Here is a 19,344-nt window from a genome sequence, read left to right as displayed (position 1 = left end):
TGGTCGTATGACCTGCATTGGACTGGCAAACCATCAACAGTGGTGGACAACATTGTTGGTTCCCCCCAGTTAAAGAAAGAAAGTCCACAATGCTCACTGAAATGATTGAAAAATTTAAAAGTAAGAATAAATTAAAACTTATTGCAAATTAAATAATCAAAATCAGCTATTACTTTTGAGTTGTTGATTAACAGAATTATTAAAAAAACAAACTAATGAAATAGGGCTGGACAAAAATGATGGTACCCATAACTTAATATTTTGTTGCACAACGTTTTGAGTCAATCACTGCAATGAAACGATTTCTGTATTTGTCAATGAGCCTTCTGCACCTGTCCACAGGTATGTTGGCCCACTCCTCATGAGCAAACTGCTCCAGTTGTCTCAGGTTTGACGGGTGTCTTCTCCAAATGGCATGTTTCAGCTCCTTCAACAGATGTTCAATGGGATTCAGATCTGGGCTCATAGAAGGCCACTTCAGAATAGTCCAACGCTTTTCTCTCAGCCATTCTTGTGGGTTTTGGCTGTGTGTTTTGGACTGTTGTCCTGTTGGAAGACCCATGACCTGCGACTGAAACCAAGCTTTCTGACACTAGGCAGCACATTTCTATCCAGAATGCCTTGATAATCTGGAGATTTCATTTTACCTTGTACAACTTCAAGACACCCTGTGCCAGATGCAGCAAAGCAGCCCCACACCATGACTGAGCCTCCTCCATGTTTCACAGTAGGGACGGTGTTCTTTTGGTTGTATGCTTCGTTTTGAGTCTATGACCATAGAGCTGATGTGCCTTACCTAAAAGCTCCAGTTTTGTCTCATCTGTCCAAAGGACATTTTCCCAGAAGCTTTGTGTCTTGTCAACGTGCATTTTTGGAAATTCCAGTCTGGCTTTTTTATGATTTCCTTTCAACAGTGGTGTCCTCCTTGGTCGTCTCTCATGAAGTCCACTGGCTCAAACGATGACGATCAGACCCTGATGTACCTGGATCTAGGAGTTCACCTTCAATGTCTTTGGAGGTTGTTCTGGGCTCTTTGGACACAGTTCAACTATCCGTCTCCTCAATTTGTCATCAATTTTCCTCTTCCGGCCACGTCCAGGGAGGTTGGCTACTGTCCCGTGGGTCTTAAACTTCTGAATAATATGTGCCACTGTCGTCACAGGAACTTCAAGCTGCTTAGAGATGGTTTTATAGCCTTTACCTTTACCATGTTTGTCTATAATTTTGTTTCTAATGTCCTGGGACAATTCTTTCCTTTGCTTTCTGTTGTCCATGTTCAGTGTGGTACACACCTTTTCACCAAACAGCAACATGACTATTTGTCTCCCTTTAAATAGGCAGACTGACTGATTATGGGTTTGAAAACAGCTGTGATGTCAATTAAAGGACATACCTGAGTTCATCATGACCCCCTGGGTAAATAAGTTCTCAGTCTTTTAAGGAGGCACCATCATTTTTGTCCAGCCTCATTTCATTAGTTTTAAAAAAAAAATAATTCTGTTAATCAACAACGCAAAAGTAATGGCTAATTTTGATTATTTAATTTTCAATTTTTTTTTATTTATTGTTACTTTTGAACGTTTCAAATCATTTCAGTGAGCAGTGTGGACTTTCTTTCTTTAACTGAGGGGTACCAACAATTTTGTCCACCACTGTAAGGCAGGAGTGGGCAAACTATGGCCCAGGGCACCAAATGCGGCTCATTAAACTATTTAATCTGTCCCTCTAAACTGGAATAAATTATGTACGTCCTCACAGATGATTATTTTGCTTTTAAGTATGTTTTTGTTTACTTTTAATACAAAATTTATGACTGTTTTTTATTTGTATGAATCTGTTATTCAGGTGGAGTTATGGACATTTTAATTGTTTTTAATCTGTGATTTTTTTTCCGTGGTGTGTTTTCATCTTAAACATTGTCTTGATGTTTGCGTACATATTTTGTTGTCTGTATTAATGCAATGGTTTTCATTTATAACAAGTGTGTTTGAAAAGTTTAAAGTTCCTTTTGCAATAGAATGTAACATTCAAAAAGTTCCATTGACCAAAAGATTGAGTTTGCACTGACTTAGAATAATTTTCTACTAATGCTTTTACTTTGAAAAGCTTTGTACGGAAAGACCTTTGTAAAGAACAGAATTAAAGTATTGATTGTGAGTGGATTGAACTTCAGATTTAAGCTGAAGAAAAAATACAAGCACTATTACTGATCCTAAAATGAATGAAAATAGAACATTTTAAAATGTTTTTATAAAAATACAGAAAATATTGTTAGAATTTATGAAGCGAGCCTCAAAAAGAAAGGTGCATATAATTCTGTGTGCAGCCTGAAATTAATAATGATAAATGTAGCAAAAAAAAATAAAATAAAGAAATAAAAATGACACAAACTATTTCAAGACAACATAGAAAGTAACACATGACTGTTGTAGATCATTCTTAATACAAAAAGGGGAGATTTTTCTACATGTTGCCTTCTACAGTCTATATTTTGGAGAGCTGAGTAGTTTACCCCTTTACCCTGAACCTTCTAAATGAAATTTGGTCATCCCTATCCCCTCACACATACAGGACGGGCCAAGTCATTGATCTGGGATTCACCCTGATGTTCATCTCTGAAATCGCTCAATGATCTGAAAAACATAGAGGGAAAGACGAAGCTCCAGTAAGAGACAAGGTCAGTATCAGAGGGCCAACATCAGGAAAGTACAATAATAACCTTATTGAATATGTTTTCTTCACTGCTACGTCTATTAAAAAGTAAAAGATTTTGATTTTTTTAAGAGAAATAAAAAGCTTTTGATCCTAACTGGGACAAGTTATCACAGTTTTCCTTATAATCAGTTTTAAACGGTTCTACTTACAGTTTGATGATGCACTTTATCAACACTGAGCATGAAGGATGCATTTTAAAGGTCATTTAATCTTCTTTCTCTTTCGGCTTTTCCCATCAGGGGTCGCCACAGCGAATCATCCTTTTCCACCTCACTCTATCATGGACATCTTCTACCCTAACATTAGCCAACTTCATGTCCTCTGTTAAGACATCCATGTATCTCCTCTTTGGCCGTCCTCTTGCCCTCCTGCCAGGCAGCTCCATCTCCAACATCCTTCTACCAATATATCCACTATCCCTCCTCTGAACATGTCCAAACCATCTCAGTCTGGCTTCTCTGACTTTGTCGCTAACACAGGCAACATGAGCCGTCCCTCTGATGTACTCGTTCCTTATCCTGTCTAACCTGGTCACTCCTAAGGAGAACCTCAACATCTTCATCTCTGCTACCTCCATCTCAGCCTCTTGTCTCTGTCTCACTGCTACCGTCTCTAACCCATAGAGCAGAGCTGGTCTCACCACTGTCTTGTACACCTTTCCTTTGAGTCTTGCTGGCACTCTTCTGTCACACAACACTCCTGACACTTTCCTCCAACCGCTCCAACCTGCCTGCACTCGCCTCTTCACCTCTTTTCCACACTCCCCATCACACTGAACTGTTGACCCCAAGTACTTAAACTCCTGCACCTTCTTCACCTCAGCCCCCTGTAACCTAACGCTTCTACCTTGATCCCTCTCGTTCAGACACATGTATTCTGTCTTACTACGACTGACCTTCATGCCTCTTCTTTCCAGAGCAAACCTCCACCTCTCTAGCTGTTCCTCCACCTGCTCTCTACTCTCACTGCAAATTACAATGTCATCCGCAAACATCATTGTCCAGGGAGATTCCTGTCTTACCTCATCTGTCAGCCTGTCCATCAGCATAGCAAACAAAAAAGGACTCAAAGCTGATCCTTGGTGTAGTCCCACCTCCACCTTGAACTCCTCTGTCTGACCTACAGCACATCTCACCACCGTCATACTTCTCTCATACATGTCCTGAACTACTCTGACATACTTCTCTGCCACTCCAGACGACCTCATACAGTACCACAGCTCCTCCCTCGGCACCCTGTCATACGCCTTCTCTAAATCTACGAACACACAATGCAGCTCCTTCTGACCTTCTCTGTACTTTTCCATCAACATTCTCAAAGCAAAAATGGCATCAGTGGTGCTCTTACGGGGCATGAAACCATACTGCTGCTCACAAATCTCCACCTTCTTCCTAAGCCTGGCTTCCACTACTCTTTCCCACAGCTTCATTGTGTGGCTCATCAACTTTATTCCTCTATAGTTGCTGCAGTTCTGCGTGTCACCCTTGTTCTTAAAGATCGGAACCAGAACGCTTCTCCTCCATTCCTCAGGCATCTTCTCACTCTCTAAAATCCTATTGAACAACCTTGTTAGAAATTCCACTGCTGCCTCTCCTAAGCACTTCCATACCTCCACAGGAACGTCATCAGGACCAACGGCCTTTCCGCTCTTCATCCTTTTCAGAGCCTTCCTAACCTCATCCTTTCCAATCTCTGCTACTTCCTGCTCCACAACAACCACATCTTCCTCCCTTCTTTCCCTGTCATTTTCCACGTTCATCAGCTCCTCAAAATACTCCTTCCATCTTTTCTGTACACTCTCCTGGGTTGTTAGCACCTTTCCATCTCTGTCCTTAATCACCCTTATCTGTTGCACGTCCTTCCCATCTCTGTCTCTCTGTCTGGCTAGCCTGTACAAGTCCTTCTCTCCTTCCTTTGTGTCTAACCTGTCATAAAGCTCATCGTAAGCTTTCTGTTTGGCCTTTGCCACCTCTCTCTTCACTCTACGCTGCGCTTCCTTGTACTCCTGTCTACCTTCCTCAGTCCTTTCTACATCCCACTTCTTTTTAGCCAACCTCTTCCTCTGGACGCATTCCTGTACTTCCTCATTCCACCACCAAGTCTCTTTACCGTCTTTCCTCTTTCCAGATGACACACCTAGCACCTTCCTACCTGTTTCCCTGATAATTTCCGCTGTAGTTTCCCAGTCATCTGGAAGCTCATCCTGACCACCCAGACCCTGTCTCAACTTCTGCCTAAATTCCTCACAAGTTTCTTCATTCTGTAGCTTCCACCACTTGGTCTTCTTTTCTGTTTTCCCTCTCTTCTTCTTCCTGACCTCCAGAGTCATCTTACACACCACCATGCGGTGCTGTCTGGCTACACTCTCTCCTACCACCACTTTGCAGTCAATAACCTCTCTCAAATGACCTCGTCTACATAGGATGTAGTCCACCTGAGTACTCCTACCTCCACTTCTGTATGTCACTCTATGTTCCTCTCTCTTCTGGAAGTAAGTGTTGACTACAGCCATTTCCATCCTCTTCGCAAAGTCCACCACCATCTGTCCCTCCAGATTCCTTTCCTTCACACCAAACCTGCCCATCACCTCCTCATCACCTCTGTTGCCCTCACCAACATGCCCATTAAAGTCTGCTCCAATAACAACTCTCTCTCCTCTGGGAAAACTCTGTATGACCTCATCCAACTCACTCCAGAATCTCTCCTTCACTTCTAACTCACAGCCAACCTGTGGCGCATACCCACTGACTACATTCACCATCACCCCTTCGATTTCTAACTTTAAGCTCATCATCCTGTCTGAGACTCTTTTCACCTCTAGAACACTGTTTACAAACTCCCCCTTCAGAATCACACCTACCCCGTTTCTCTTCCTATCAACACCATGATAGAACAGTTTGTATCCTCCTCCAATACTACGTGCCTTGCTGCCCTTCCACCTTGTCTCCTGCACACACAGTACATCTACCTTCCTTCTCTCCATCATGTCTGCCAGCTCTCTGCCTTTCCCTGTCATTGTGCCAACGTTAAGAGTCCCTATTCTCAAACCTATGTTCCTGCCTTTTCCCTTCTCTCTCTGGCAACGGGCCCTTCTGCCTCCCCTCTTTCTTCGACCAACAGTAGTCAAATTTCCACCGACACCCTGTAGGTTAACAGCATCGGTGGCGGTCGTTGTTAACCCGGGCCTCGACCGATCCGGTATGTCTAAAGTGTTGTGGATGATTCGCATGGTTATTTTGGCAATTTTTACGCCGGATGCCCTTCCTGACGCAACCCTCTCTATTTATCCGGGCTTGGGACCGGCACAGAGGCAACTGGCTTGCAACCCCTGTGGCTAGATTAAAGGTCATTTAATGCATTGCGGAAATATTTTACTGAAAAGATTTTTAATGGATCTTATCAATCACGTCAACCGTTTTGCAAGATGATGATGAAGAACTCTGGAAACACAATGCATTAAAATAAATAAGTTAGCCAAGTGTAAACTTATTTATTTATTTATTTATTTTATTGGATTTAACTTTTATTTATCTAGACAAGACAGATTAAGAGCAATATTTTATTTTCAACTGTGGCCTGGCACTCTACAGGGATCATTATCTTTCCACATAAATGCAACACATAAATATAATGCCAGTTTCCTTCTTTTATAAAGATATAGTAAAGATGAATAATTTAAAATGATGGAATGACAACAATACCTCTGATTTTTGTTAACATGCGACTGTAAAATAGCTTTTGTTTTTTTTTGCTAAGAAAGCTAATAAATTGGACAATACATACATTCTTTAGAGCCCAAAACAGATGGAATTGTTGAACAATAAAAAAGTTAATAACAAAACTGATCATAGAATATGGTTTAGACTTTTAAATGGTTTAATAGAAGTCAACTTGTTTGCAAATAAAGCATAGATTCTGTACAACAGTTCTTTATCGTGCCATCTATCACTGCTTCAAACCTTTAACTTTAAAATAGAAATAGTAATAATTAAAAAAGATTGATACATTTAGCAAAAAATATATCTCAAACCCAGAATTCTTTTAGATTCACAGTAATTTGTCATTTTTTTGCGGGTATTTAGATGTACTTTTAATATAAAACGCCAGTTTCAAAGGCAGAATAAATCTAAATCCTGTTCTCAATGCAGGCTCTTCAATGTGTGACACCCTTCTGGAGAAAGTTAACTCTACGCATGCGCACGGTTCTCACAGACCACAAACGTCGACGACAAGAATCCCACAGACTGTACCATTTTACAACAACAGGGGTTTTGGTTTACCAGCACATCCTTAAACCGCCATACCATACTCAGAACAAGAAATATTTCTTCTTAAGATATGGAAAATATAGTATTTGTCAATAGTATATAAAACAGCACAATAAATTCAACAATAAGAAAATATATATGGAAAGACTCTCCTTCATTTGACCCCGATGTATCAAGTTGGAGGTTTGGCTCAAAATGGCCGGAGAGAAACAGTTGTAAGAATCGACGGCTTTTCATATTTTTGGTGGAAAATGAGCCATTCTGTCGTTTGAAGGCACTTCCTCCCGAAACCTGGCGATTCGGGTAAGATCTTCTTAAAGTTTTACGAGCCTTTCTATCCTCCCCGCTGTTTTTATGCGGAGAAAATGAGGTCAAACATGGCTGGTTTGCAATGTTTTCACGATAGCCTTTGCGGTCTTTTAGAAGTCTCTGACTTTAGTTCGGGATTGCAGCAGAAATAACGCATTTTAACTCATAACAGCTATCGCAAAGCGAGTGCATCTGCATGAAAGTGTATATGCAATGCAATGTGGGCAAAATAGTGTTGCTGTAGATGGCTGATTTCCGGATTAGATGTAATGCAGACTTGAGCAGGCCTGCAGCTGTACTAGCCCTTCAGCTGTGCGTCGCAGGAATACGTCACCAAAGCCACGGTTTCCTTAGAAACCTTCGTAAACAAACCCGGAATCCAAGTCCTAAGAACTGTGGGAGGTGGAATTTTAAGGAAGAAGCTTGTGACGTTTTGCTTGGTGTGGACTCTTCCCTGTCACATTGGCTGACTATTATTTCTGTTTGTGCTTTCTTACAACATCTTTAGCTCTCACACTTTCATTCATTGAGTCCTAAGACTTGCTATCTTGTAGTATTTCTGACATTAGGGAAGTAGCTCATAAGCATTGATGAAGAATGTGGTCAGGCTGTCAGCTGACCTTTGTTTTGGTTAGTTAGTTTTCTTTGGCACATAATGATCTGAAGGGGCTTGGATGTCAAACATCTCTGTATGAGTTTTACTGAGCATTTTAGCATCAGTTCAAGAATGAATGACGATGAAGCAAATCCTTTAGGCATATTGTCAATAATATGTTAACAGAGCTAAGATCGTGACTTTAGAGATTTGAATCATGTCGTGTTTGGTGATCACACCACATCCACACAGGTGTGCCTGTGCAAACAAGCGGCTTTGCGCTGATATGTGACTGCTTTTCTCAGCTCAGAATCAGCGGATTCACGGTGATTGCATAAACCAGGGGTGTCCAAATCCAGTCCTCATGGGCCGGCCTCCTGCTGGTTTTTCCAGAAATCCTGCCTTATCTGCTGCTGATTACCTGGAGCAGGTGTGTTTAACCTGTAAGGAGCTTCAATGGCAGGTTGGTAGAAAAACATGTAGGACACCGACCATTGAGACCTGGAACTGGACACCCACGTAAACCGTTCAAGAACTACGCTATATTAAATGTTTATTTAGAGCGACATATCGGATATTAAAGGGTTAATTATGCCAGAGCACCTAACAGAGCAATCACACCAGCCATCCAAACAATACCTGGCAGTCAAACTGACTTGGGTATGATACAATTCACCTAATGTGAATTTCTTTTCCTTTTTTTTCCTGGCGGTTTAGTGCAGTGTGAGCAGCCAGACGGGTTACTTGTGTTAGCCAATTGTAAGCTGGTCGCATAACTACAACACTCAATCCTTTACTTAGTCTCAACATGATATATTGAAGCAACCCCACATCATGACACTACCACCACCAGCTGCTGTGTAGGACCCAGGCAAGGTTGATGCCTCACTTCATCTGACATATTTTTCAAAGATGGATTGATGCTTAGAGAATGACAAACGTTACATTTTTCAGTCGTTAAGTAAAAGTTTAAAGTTCTGCTAAGTGTTTTCGTGTATCAGACAAGCCTCCCCCGTTTGAAAAAAAACAAAACAAAACCCCCCAAGTGTTTCCAATGGCTTTTACTTTCCTTGACGCACATTGATCTGAAGTATGTTTGACGAGATTTTTCTGATAAGTTTGTCATTTTTATACAGCATTTCAGTTCCACAACTTTTGTTTCATTTTGTGTTTTCATCTCCCACGACACTTTGTTCAACAGTTTTGTTGCAATATTGACTTTTGAATCCACTGGATCCAGTTTTTGAGGTCTTTCTTCAGTTAAATCTATTTGAAATCACTTTTGTTGTCTTTGCTGCTTTGCAAGACTGGATATATGGTGGATCGATGCAAATCTAAAGTGTTAATAATTCTGATTTGCACTATCAAACAACTGAGGTTTGATTTTTACTGCACTTCCAGTTGTTGACAGGATTTGGGTCTCGGTTGTGCGCCGTCTTTAACCACTCTTTGCAGCAAAAGTGTAGCTCCTGTTATGTCAGCCCTGTAATTTCAAGAGAAAAAAAAGTAATTTAGAGCTTTCTTGATGCGAGAATAAATAAATAACTTTAAATTGTGTCTTTAAGCGTTTTGATGATGCACCTGTCACAAAGACAGATTGCTGTTTGCATCAAAAGCCGTCCCAGATGGCAATTCTGAACTGAAAACTGAACTACAGAAACCGGAGTAAAGCTGAGCAGACAAACGTAAACATGATAAAATGGTCCCCTTTACAATAATATAATTGATGGAGAGGTAAAATGAAAAAATAAATAAATGAGAGTAAAATTGAAAAGGTTTAAATGTCTTTCAGTGCACCTGTAGGCTGTTGGCTGCTGGGAAGTCCGGCTCCCTGGAACCACAATCTAAGCAAATGAAGGGTGGCTCAAGACTTTTAGCACAGGACTGCATGTTCCTAGGTAATCCTGCAGTTGACGTCAGCCAGCAGCTAGAGCTTCTGTCAGTGGATTTCTATTCAGAATTCGTTGCTAACGAACGTTTAAAAAGTAATGTCTTTGTCGGTGGGAAGTAAAACTGTGTGTCATCTGGAAAAAAGTAGAAAATTCAAGGATTATTTGTCTGCACTGCATGAGCTGTCTGAGAAGTAAGACAGAGAATCAAGCTGTTAAATCATTGAAATGAACTGAGCTGATGGGTTTTATGTGTTTTTATGGAAGTTTACTGACCCCACATTAAAGGACATTTATCTATTCTATAGATGTAGCATTCATTCGTGAGCTTTCAACAGCATTTATAGAAAAGAGGTACAATATTTCAATGCAGGGCTCCAGACTGCGACCATTTGCTCGCATTTTGCGACAAAAATTTGAGACTGTGCGACTGAATTTTACATCCAGTCGCACATGCGCGACCAGTAAATTTGCCTCCCCCACCCTCCGTATTTTTTTATTCATTAAACGTGGAAGCGGCCCGTCAATGATCAATGAAATGAGCAATGAAATCATCAATGAGACGCGAGCCCACACGCACGCAGACAGACACACACACACTCGTGAGACTGGAGCACACGCGAGCGCACACTCGCATGTCATTGAGTGATGCCTGAGGCGGCCAATGCGTGTGAGAAGAATAGGGAAAGTCACTGCAAGTGGCTAAAATATGTGGAGGGGCGGGGCCTAGAGATAATCGAGCGCGCGTTAACGTCTGTGGGAAGGAAACGAAGACAAATCATCACAACCTGATATGTGCGTCTGAGCTATGAACAGCTAGCGAACTATTGATTCGTTCTTTCGACCTGCGGCTAGTATACCAGTGCCAGAGTCTACAGCAGGGGTCTCAAACTCGCGAAGCAAACCACGGCTCTCATGCGCGGCTGTAACGACAGCACACCGCTCCCGCGGGAGATGGTCAGCTGAGGAGCATAAATGTCCCACACCTACATACGTGACAGCTAACGGGGCTCGAACATAAACACGTGTGAGCGACAACACGATTTAGTCTTAGACGCACTTAAAACACGTGTGGAAAATGCAACGATAGACGTGTTTGAGATGAACCAGCGCCCGGGGGGGGGGGGGGGGGGGGGGGGGGGGCATGAAGGCGAAGCTGCAACAGGAAGTTGGAGTTGTCCTTAACATTCAATTTAATAATTATGCCTCTCCCCCTAAGTATGATCTGTGATATTACATCTTTTATAATTATTTCAATGTTTTGTGATGTATGTAGCCTTTTTTTAATCAGTTGGTATTTTAAATTATTTTAATTGATCAGTGAACTACAAAAACCCATCAGGACGCATGTCCCATAATGCATTGTTTTGTAGTCTGTATGGCAGCTTTCAGTCAGTTCAGTACTAAATTTCCAGCTGTGTTTGGTCAGGTTGGGGTCTTGCTTCCGCCCCTTTCTGTTGATATTTTGGTTTTGATTGACAGGTGATGTTAGAGCAAAAACAAAAATATGTCTCACACCAGGTGATCTGTGCAGCGTTACGTCCATCTGGGTGATCTCAAATTATTGTGCATCTTGGCTGCACCTATTTGGTGTCGCCAACATGAATTTCCATCCCCTAATGTTTACATACATTTAAGTATTGTTCTTAACTGTGAAATGACCGAAAGGTTATTACGGTAATCACTTGTTACTAAAAACTTTTTTTATTCTAAATTTATGGTATTTTGTTTACTATTTTTTTTTTGTCATGACAGCGATGCTGCTGTCAGTTTACCTTCTTGTTGCATCTTCAAAAGTGCAGAATAAAATCTGACACTGAATTTGAAAAAGCAGATTGTAATTTTTGCATCTATAATTAAAGTATTTATTTACTTTATTTATTTTATTTAGTGTATTTATAATACAGTGGAAATTAGAAGATCTGGTTTGCATGTTGATTTACGGTATGCGCCCCTAAATTTTCAGGTTGTGCCCCTAAAATTTTCATTTAGGGGCCACAGTGCTCCTAGTGAAAAAAGTTAGTCTGGAGCCCTGCAATGGCAGTAAAATTTAGTTTTTTTAGTTTCAAAAGCACAAAAGTAACAATTCAAAGAATCAAACTCCTGTTTTGCATGTTCTACGTAGACAAACCGTGGGTGACAGACATGGTGGCTCCGCATCAATCTCTTGGTGGTATTTTTATGAAGTTGATCATCGGGTCACTTTCACATTGACGTTCCTTTGAGCATCTACTTTGTTTGACAAATGTAAAAGCTCCCCTGAGCTCTGGTGAGGATTAAGAAGCTGGAGAACGGCTGTCTTGGTTCACTTGTACACAGACTCCAGTGTGAATTGTCCAAAGAAATTCCGTGGATAAAAAAAACTGAAGGAAAAAAGAAAGGGACCATGTATTATGAGTAGTGAGCAAATTATTGAATAATTTTAAATTATGACAAATGTAATAATAACTGTCAGTTGGTAGCTATGGAGCAGTAAGGAGGTGTAGGGGCCTGTTAACCCTTCAGTGTAGACGTTCTTTTGAATTACTATAAATCTTCTGCTGTTTATGCAAGTAACGTGTTTTCAGTGCAATCTGAAGCAGAGAAAAGCAACCTTGAGCTAACATACAGTACAGTGATCCCTCGCTATAACGCGGTTTACTTTTCACGGTTTCGCTACTTCATGGATTTGCATCGTGCATTGTGTTCTGCATTCTGATTGGCTAAAAAGTCACTCCGCTTCTTCTCTACCTGTGCGTCAATAACGTTGCAGTTTGTCGTACGTAGAACATCTTGCCAAATTTACAACACGTACGTGCAAATCATCTTGCAATTTCGTAGAAAAAAAGAGCGACAACAACTGCCTATCACTATGTTCTTCTCCCGAACAACAGCTGCACCGCGGGCTTCAAAAGAAGAAAACACTGCAGAGCGGAGTCAGGATGCAGCGGCTCAGTCTGTAGAGCAGTGAAATACACCTGAGTCACTACTTGTCCCACTGTTTTTCATAATCATTTTACATTTTCTCCCGTTTAATCCAATTACTCGGGACACGGTGGGCGGGGCTAATCTCCGCGATTTGAAGCCTTCTGTTCACATCGATGATTCTAATTATTATTTGACAGTACAGTACAGAGTAATTTGTTGAAAAAAACTTTTTTAAAGTACTTTGATTTGTGAAACAAATGCTTGAGACTGTAAAATGGTTTGTTCTTTCTTTTCAATGTATAATAGAGTTTTTAATTGTATAATAATTGAAAAAAAAATAGAGGTTTATACTTCACGGATTTTGCCTATCACGGGTTCTTTTTGGAACGTAACCCTCGTGAAAAACAAGGGTTTACTGTACACCACTTTACAGTAGTGAGGTGTTTACGACGTAAATCAACTCTGTTCTGTGGAATAAAAGCAGCTTGGAGCCTCTATGCAGAACACTTTAGGTTGCATAACGTATAGTGTCAGTCCATCTATCCATTTTCTTAAGCCGCTATATCCCCTCTGGGGTCACAGGGTTGCTGGAGCCTGTCCCGGCTACTGCTGGGTACAGTGGCGTTTTGCTAAATGTAGAACACTAACATTAATGTTAAACACTTAAGGGTTTCATGAACGGGTTTGTGATATAAACAGCCTCTTTTCTTGCCTCAGAATCAGCTGATTCACGTTGATTGTGGTCAAAGAGTTGCAGTATGTTAGAGAAGTTCTTTAACTATCATCTAAAAGCTTCATATGAATTCTCCTCCTCTGCTTCGGCTTCATGAAATGCAAGACTAAAATGTTCCACAGTTCCTTTCAAAATAAAGCTTTAAAAAAACGATAGTTTTCACTTTAGGCCATATAAGAAAAATGGATAAAGGCATACCTCAAAGCCTTTTATGGAATTTGTTTGTGCGCTACAGTAAATAAAGAAATAAAGCAGGATCTGTCGGCTTTTGGAGGCTGCAGTCAGATCCCGGTTAGTCTTGGGTGATTTGTCCGAATTTTCCAATCACAGATGATTGTTCCATCAATCGTTGGCCAGGACTCATGCTGATCACGCTGCATTTTAAGCTTTGGGTTTGTCTCGTCACACTATTTGCTAAATTACAACATAACTACATTAAATAATGATTACATTAGGAGACGTGGAAGGATGGTGATTTGACAGTCGTTGATTTATTGCTTACGGTCTGAAACCATGGGAGCTCCTGATGGTTATCGGGAACAACAAGAAGATTTAACACAGCTTGGTTGCAATGCAACAAATCCTTTTAATTAAGACTGAAATGAAAAGCACATTGCACAATCTCAACATTGATGAACTTTCGTCTTTCTTGGCTGTATTTTGTCTGAAGTGACTGTGCAGGTTTCAGTTTTTCTTATTTCAGGAATAAAAATGGTGTGATTTAGAAATTGTACATAGGAATTTTCCCTTTTGGTTTCACCCGCTGCTGTTCCACAGTGATACATATGTCATGATTTTTGCTCGAGTTGGAGTTTTGCAGGAGCTTTATGACCGTGGTGGTCTCCATGTTTAGTTGTTTAGAAGAACCCTATCTTTCTTTTCCTGTTTGAATTGCTCTAGATTGAGTAATATTTCGAACAAGAATGGCATTTTATTTTGAAGGTTAAACGGATGGAGCCTGTCTGATTAGATTTGTGTGGTTTTGCTGCATCAGAACACCTAAACAGGTTGCGTGCCCGTCTTTGTTGGAGCAGATGCCTTCTTCTGGGATGTGTGGTGGGGCTCCACTGGTAGGACCACACTGACTAGAATGGCTGATTAAAAAAGAAGAAAAAAGAAAAAGGTCGGCTCCACACGGCTAGACCGCAAAGCTTTCCCTTTATTTTTTTTCCCCTCAAAGGAGCCAGACTTTCTTCTTCTAAAGTGGTTTGAAGTGAAAGTTCTCTGGCCTCTCTTAAAAGTCTTTGAGTGGTTTTCCTGGCGCTCATTTTCTACTCATTTGACCATTTTCAAAAGCATTTTTGTGACTGTTTTGTGCATGTTCATAAATTATTGCTCACTTATGACTTTCTGTTTTTTTAAATCCATAAAACAAAAATTAAGAAAAAGAACTGATGTGAAATCCTCTGACAACACAACGGTAATGATCCTTAAGACCACTTTGAAAGGATAAAAGAAAGAAAGTCGTCACAGAAGAAACGAGTCAATATGAGGGATGCTTCAGATGGTGGCTCATCACTGTTAATAGATTTTAAATGAGATTGTGTGTATAGTTGTGAATCTGTAGCATCTGCAACTTGTTAGCAAAAAATTAGCATTAGAAACTGTTCCTTAAAATACCAAGAAAATGTTTCTGTTTTTAGTCCTTTAGCAGCTTGAGAAGGCTTTTTTTAAACGTCAAAAAATGATGTCAGAGTGTGACAAATGGGTTTCACCTTGGAACTGAACAAAGTGTTTCTAGTTTATTACGGTTTTTAACCTCTTAGAAACCCCCTTTAAGATCAGCCATCCATTTCCCAATCCTGCTGAATCCCCTTTAGGGTCGTAGGGCTGCTGGAGCCTATCCCAGCTACTGTTGGGGGAAGGCTGTCTGTCTGTCTGTCTGTCTGTCTGTCTGTCTGTCTGTCTGTCTGTCAGTCTGTCTGTCTGTCTGTCTGTCTGTCTGTCACAGGGCCACACATTCACACCTACAAAAAAATTAAGCCGCTTATAAAATTATAAAGCATGTTTTTAGACTGTAGGAGGAAACCGGAGTTCCCTGAGAAAGCCCAAGTATGCACAGGGAGAACATGCAAAGACTACACAGAAAGATCCCACTGCGATTCGAACCTGGGTCTTCTAGCTGTGAGGCAAGAGAGGAGAAGGCTCTTTTGGTAACTCATCCAGGGCTTGTTGTCCAGTACAACAGGCCAAACCGTGCCAAAAACACAAGCGGGCTCATTGCTCACTGACCTGACTGCACTTAAAACACTCAGTTTAACTAAAAAATAATGGAATAAATGTTGAAGTTTTGACACTGGGGTAAACAGATGGTTGTTTTTTTGTGCTAATTCTGACCAAACTAAACCTTCAGTGGTCTTTTGAGGAACTCCAGTGTTTGGTTCTTTGCAGTTTGTTTGAAATTTGGAAGGAGGGGGCTTATTTTGAACCCTTGTCTTTACACCGTTCTGTTCTTAGACACATCTCTGCTAGCAGGTCAAGTGTTGCCCAAGAACAGATTAGGAGCAATCACAGCAACCAGGTGAACCGTACTTTGGAGGTAAATGTTCTCTGACACAGAACTAATGAGAAGTTGTGAGTGGGCCATTAGTCTTAAAGTCCTTTTGTTGTGATCACAGGTTGATAGTCAGTCTTCTAACTCATGACCACAACAGAGGACTGTGGCCACACCTCCATTTGTGTTTCCTTTGATGGAGGGATAACTATGAATTGAGCAACTTGTGAGGGAATTTAACATGGGAAATAAACCCAGGATCACAGAGGAAATGCCTTAAAGGGGGGTGACGATATGCAAATGAGGTGCACAAATATGCCTTTATACCACAATTATTGATCGAATTATTCGAATTATGCAGATTTTTGGAATCTAAATCGGTCAAGGTGACCGATTTGATGCTGGGGTACTGAGGAATGACATTCCAACTTTTATTTTGGAAAACAAATGACTTTGAATTGGGTAAATGTAAGTCCCATTGAGCTGTCAGCTCTCCTCAGTCAGTCGTTTGTGCTGCGTCATTGTTTTAAAGCTGAGCGCTCGCGGGTGGCTTCATCTGGAAAGTTACCTTCAGTGTTTGTTTCAAACATCATCTTTGCTCATTTGGAAATCTTTTGGGCCCACACATTTTCCTTTTAAAGACTGTATTGCAAACTCAGATCAGGTTCCTAGATGAGTCATCGCGAGGAATCCCCCTAAGACAGATGAGTTTCTCTGCCGCGGCCTCCTTCGTCACACAGCTCACTTTTGGAAACGTCTGGCGCTGTGCGTGTGCAACGCTGTCATCTTAAAAGATGGTCTGTCCTCAGAACACAAGTGCAAGGCCGACATGTGAACCCTGCTGCCAGGGTAAACAGCCGTCAGTGCGTCGGGAGCGTTTGGTGTTTGCCGGCAAACAGTCCCAGTGTGGTTTCACATGTGGCTGGATGTGGAGGATGGTAACAGGCAGAAGAAACTGAGATGCTTGTCTGACATTTCCTCTCAGTCATAACTCGGATCGCGTTGCATCAACACACCAGATTTTTGGGACTGAGGCGCCACTCATTGCCAGAGCTTTGAAGTAGCAGTCAACGTTGTGGAAAACACACACTGAGTGTTCCCAAACCTTATGAAATTTTTCATGAGAGACGTGATAATGCAGCCAAATGTTGAGCCGGGCGTTCTGCAGGAAGTGGCGAGCAGGTTGGGCTCTGACGCTGCTAATGACTCGATTTTTCTGTGTAAAATCCCGCTGTAAACCTTGGCCTACTTTTCCAGGGATGTGGGTGCTACATAAATGAAGTCATTTTCAATCTCTGGCTAATTAAGCCCCAGATTCTGAGAAAGAATTCTCCTGTTTTGAGGAAAACCTAAAAGTTCTGCTGAAAAATGAGGAAGTCCTCCAACTGTTTTTTTGTTTTTTTGAGCTACACCTGAATGTGTTTCGTCAGTAAAGTGCTGCTCACTGTAGTCAGGAGTGGCGAGTTGAAGAACAAGGAAAGTGCATCTCTAGCTTTAATAATAAATGGGGAACATCTTGCGGATGGAAACGGGAGGATGTGGTCCAGTAATAGTCGGCTGAACGGCTCTTTCTCTGTTAAATTGTTGGTCTTGCTCGACTCTTGTTTCCAAGAAAAGTTAATGAAAATTACATGTGAGACCTAATGACTGACTTTTACAAGACCTGTTGGCTGCAGGCATGTTATTATATTAGGCTGCTCCTCTGAGCATTAGCATATTTCCTGGAAGCGCTCCACCTCGAATGAAGCATTTTGTTCTGCGTGTGGTTGAAGGTGTCGCTGTGGGGCGACATCTCGAGAGGCCTGATGAGAGTTGAAGCTGGACGATGACAGGCCACTGAACTTCAAATCTGCAATCAGCAGTCCGCTAACAAAACTTGAAACTCCTCAAAATAGAGTTTCTCTGTAGGCTATTCCATATCTGGTATTGCCACCAATGTGCTCTTAAGCAAGAGTGGTCCTTTTAGCAATGACAAACTTAGTCGAACTCAACAAATTCAGGGAAGTCTCCCCGGGTTTTTCTGTAAAACACCAAGCACATACTTTAAATAAACTGAAATAAATAGGTTTGTTCCATTTTTGTCATGAAGAAGTGGTTTAGTGGGTTATTCTAATAAGTTATTGGTATCACTGGGTTCTCCCAAGATTCTTTTATTAGACAGAAACTTAAAAAAGGGTTTGTGAGGAATCTAATATGAGCTGTTTTGTTTTTAGATGTACTCTCATCTTGCATGTTCTTAAATCTTAAATCTTTAATGTATGGTTTAGGCAGCATTGGTAATACAATTGTTAACTGTAAAGCTTTTGGTTTCTAGTTGGAGAAAATGTTTAGTCCCTGTTTTTAAGGCAAGAAAAACTCATTTTATTGTGGAGAAACCCAACCATTGTATTGCTCCTTTCTAATTTTGATGCATTAAAAACACAATTCCTTACCAAATCTTCTTCAAAGTATAAAAAATATGTATTTTTTGGGGCTGTGGTGCAAAGGGAGAGAGGTCCCTGTGATCCTCTGATCGGTGGATCGCAAGTCTTCTTTGGGACAGATCATTGAGTGTATGAGAACTGCACCGAGTGAGTGTGACGTCACCCATTGAAAAGGATTCGCTTTCGGCTCCAACCAAATAACGTCAATTCAGGCGCCATTTTTACGCGGTACAGACGACGCTATGTCGGAGTCAGACATTGTCAGGAAGCTGCAATTGTTCCCCTGTTGGCCTGAGTCATCATTTTTATGGCAAGTTTACTCACCAATCAGGAGTGAGCTTGTTGGAAATCCACACCCCTACCACTTGAAAGCGGAAACTGTCAGTCAGTCAGTCAGTCAGTCAGTCAGTCAGTCAGTCAGTCAGTCAGTCAGTCAGTCAGTCAGTCAGTCAGTCAGTCAGTCAGTCAGTCAGTCAGTCAGTCAGTCAGTCAGTCAGTCAGTCAGTCAGTCAGTCAGTCAAATGTGTACTTTTATAAAGGCATCTGATTGGTCAGTTTATAATTTGAATAACTTTTAGGTAGCAGAAGAAGAATGGTTATTCTGACAGCTATAATGACTGAATAATACAGGTAGCTGTTTATTTCTCTATGGCTGTCTGAATTCCTACACTACTCACTACATAGTTATAACTATAAATAAAGGATGTTCGCCATTTTGAAGTGTTTCCGAATCTATGGCTGTGTCCGAATTGCTGCCCGAATCCCTAACTTATAAAAAAACAATATAATGCAGGACTATTTCATGCCCTGGAATTTTTAAATACAATTCGGACACCATGCTCACTACTATTTTCTTTTTTTCTTTTTTTAATGCCAAATATGACATCATCGAATTCCCAATGCTAAAATCTAACTAATATGAACGTTTTCTGAAAATCATTTATGAATCCACTGTCTTCTGAAGAGAAAAACGTTAATATTTTCTTTAAAAAAATACACTTAAATACATTT

At 40.9% G+C, this 19,344-nt stretch overlaps 1 protein-coding gene across 3 annotated transcripts in view; it reads left to right on the top strand.

Moving 5' to 3' along the window:
• Positions 1-6,971: 6,971 nt before the first annotated feature.
• The window catches only part of znf438 (zinc finger protein 438), a 61,264-nt gene continuing 48,891 nt past the window's right edge, over positions 6,972-19,344 (top strand). Inside the window, exon 1 of one of the 3 annotated variants that reach the window (XM_011488708.4) lies at positions 6,972-7,286. The gene's annotated coding sequence lies outside the window, so the exon portion shown is untranslated. The remainder of the gene's footprint in view (positions 7,287-19,344) is intronic. The other 2 variants (XM_011488709.4, XM_078938780.1) reach the window with 2 other exon arrangements.

This window comes from Oryzias latipes, chromosome 20 (assembly GCF_053564925.1).
Source record: "Oryzias latipes strain Hd-rR chromosome 20, Olatipes_Hd-rR_3.1".
NCBI lineage: Eukaryota > Metazoa > Chordata > Actinopteri > Beloniformes > Adrianichthyidae > Oryzias > Oryzias latipes.
This window is presented reverse-complemented; position numbering and strand designations above follow the sequence as displayed.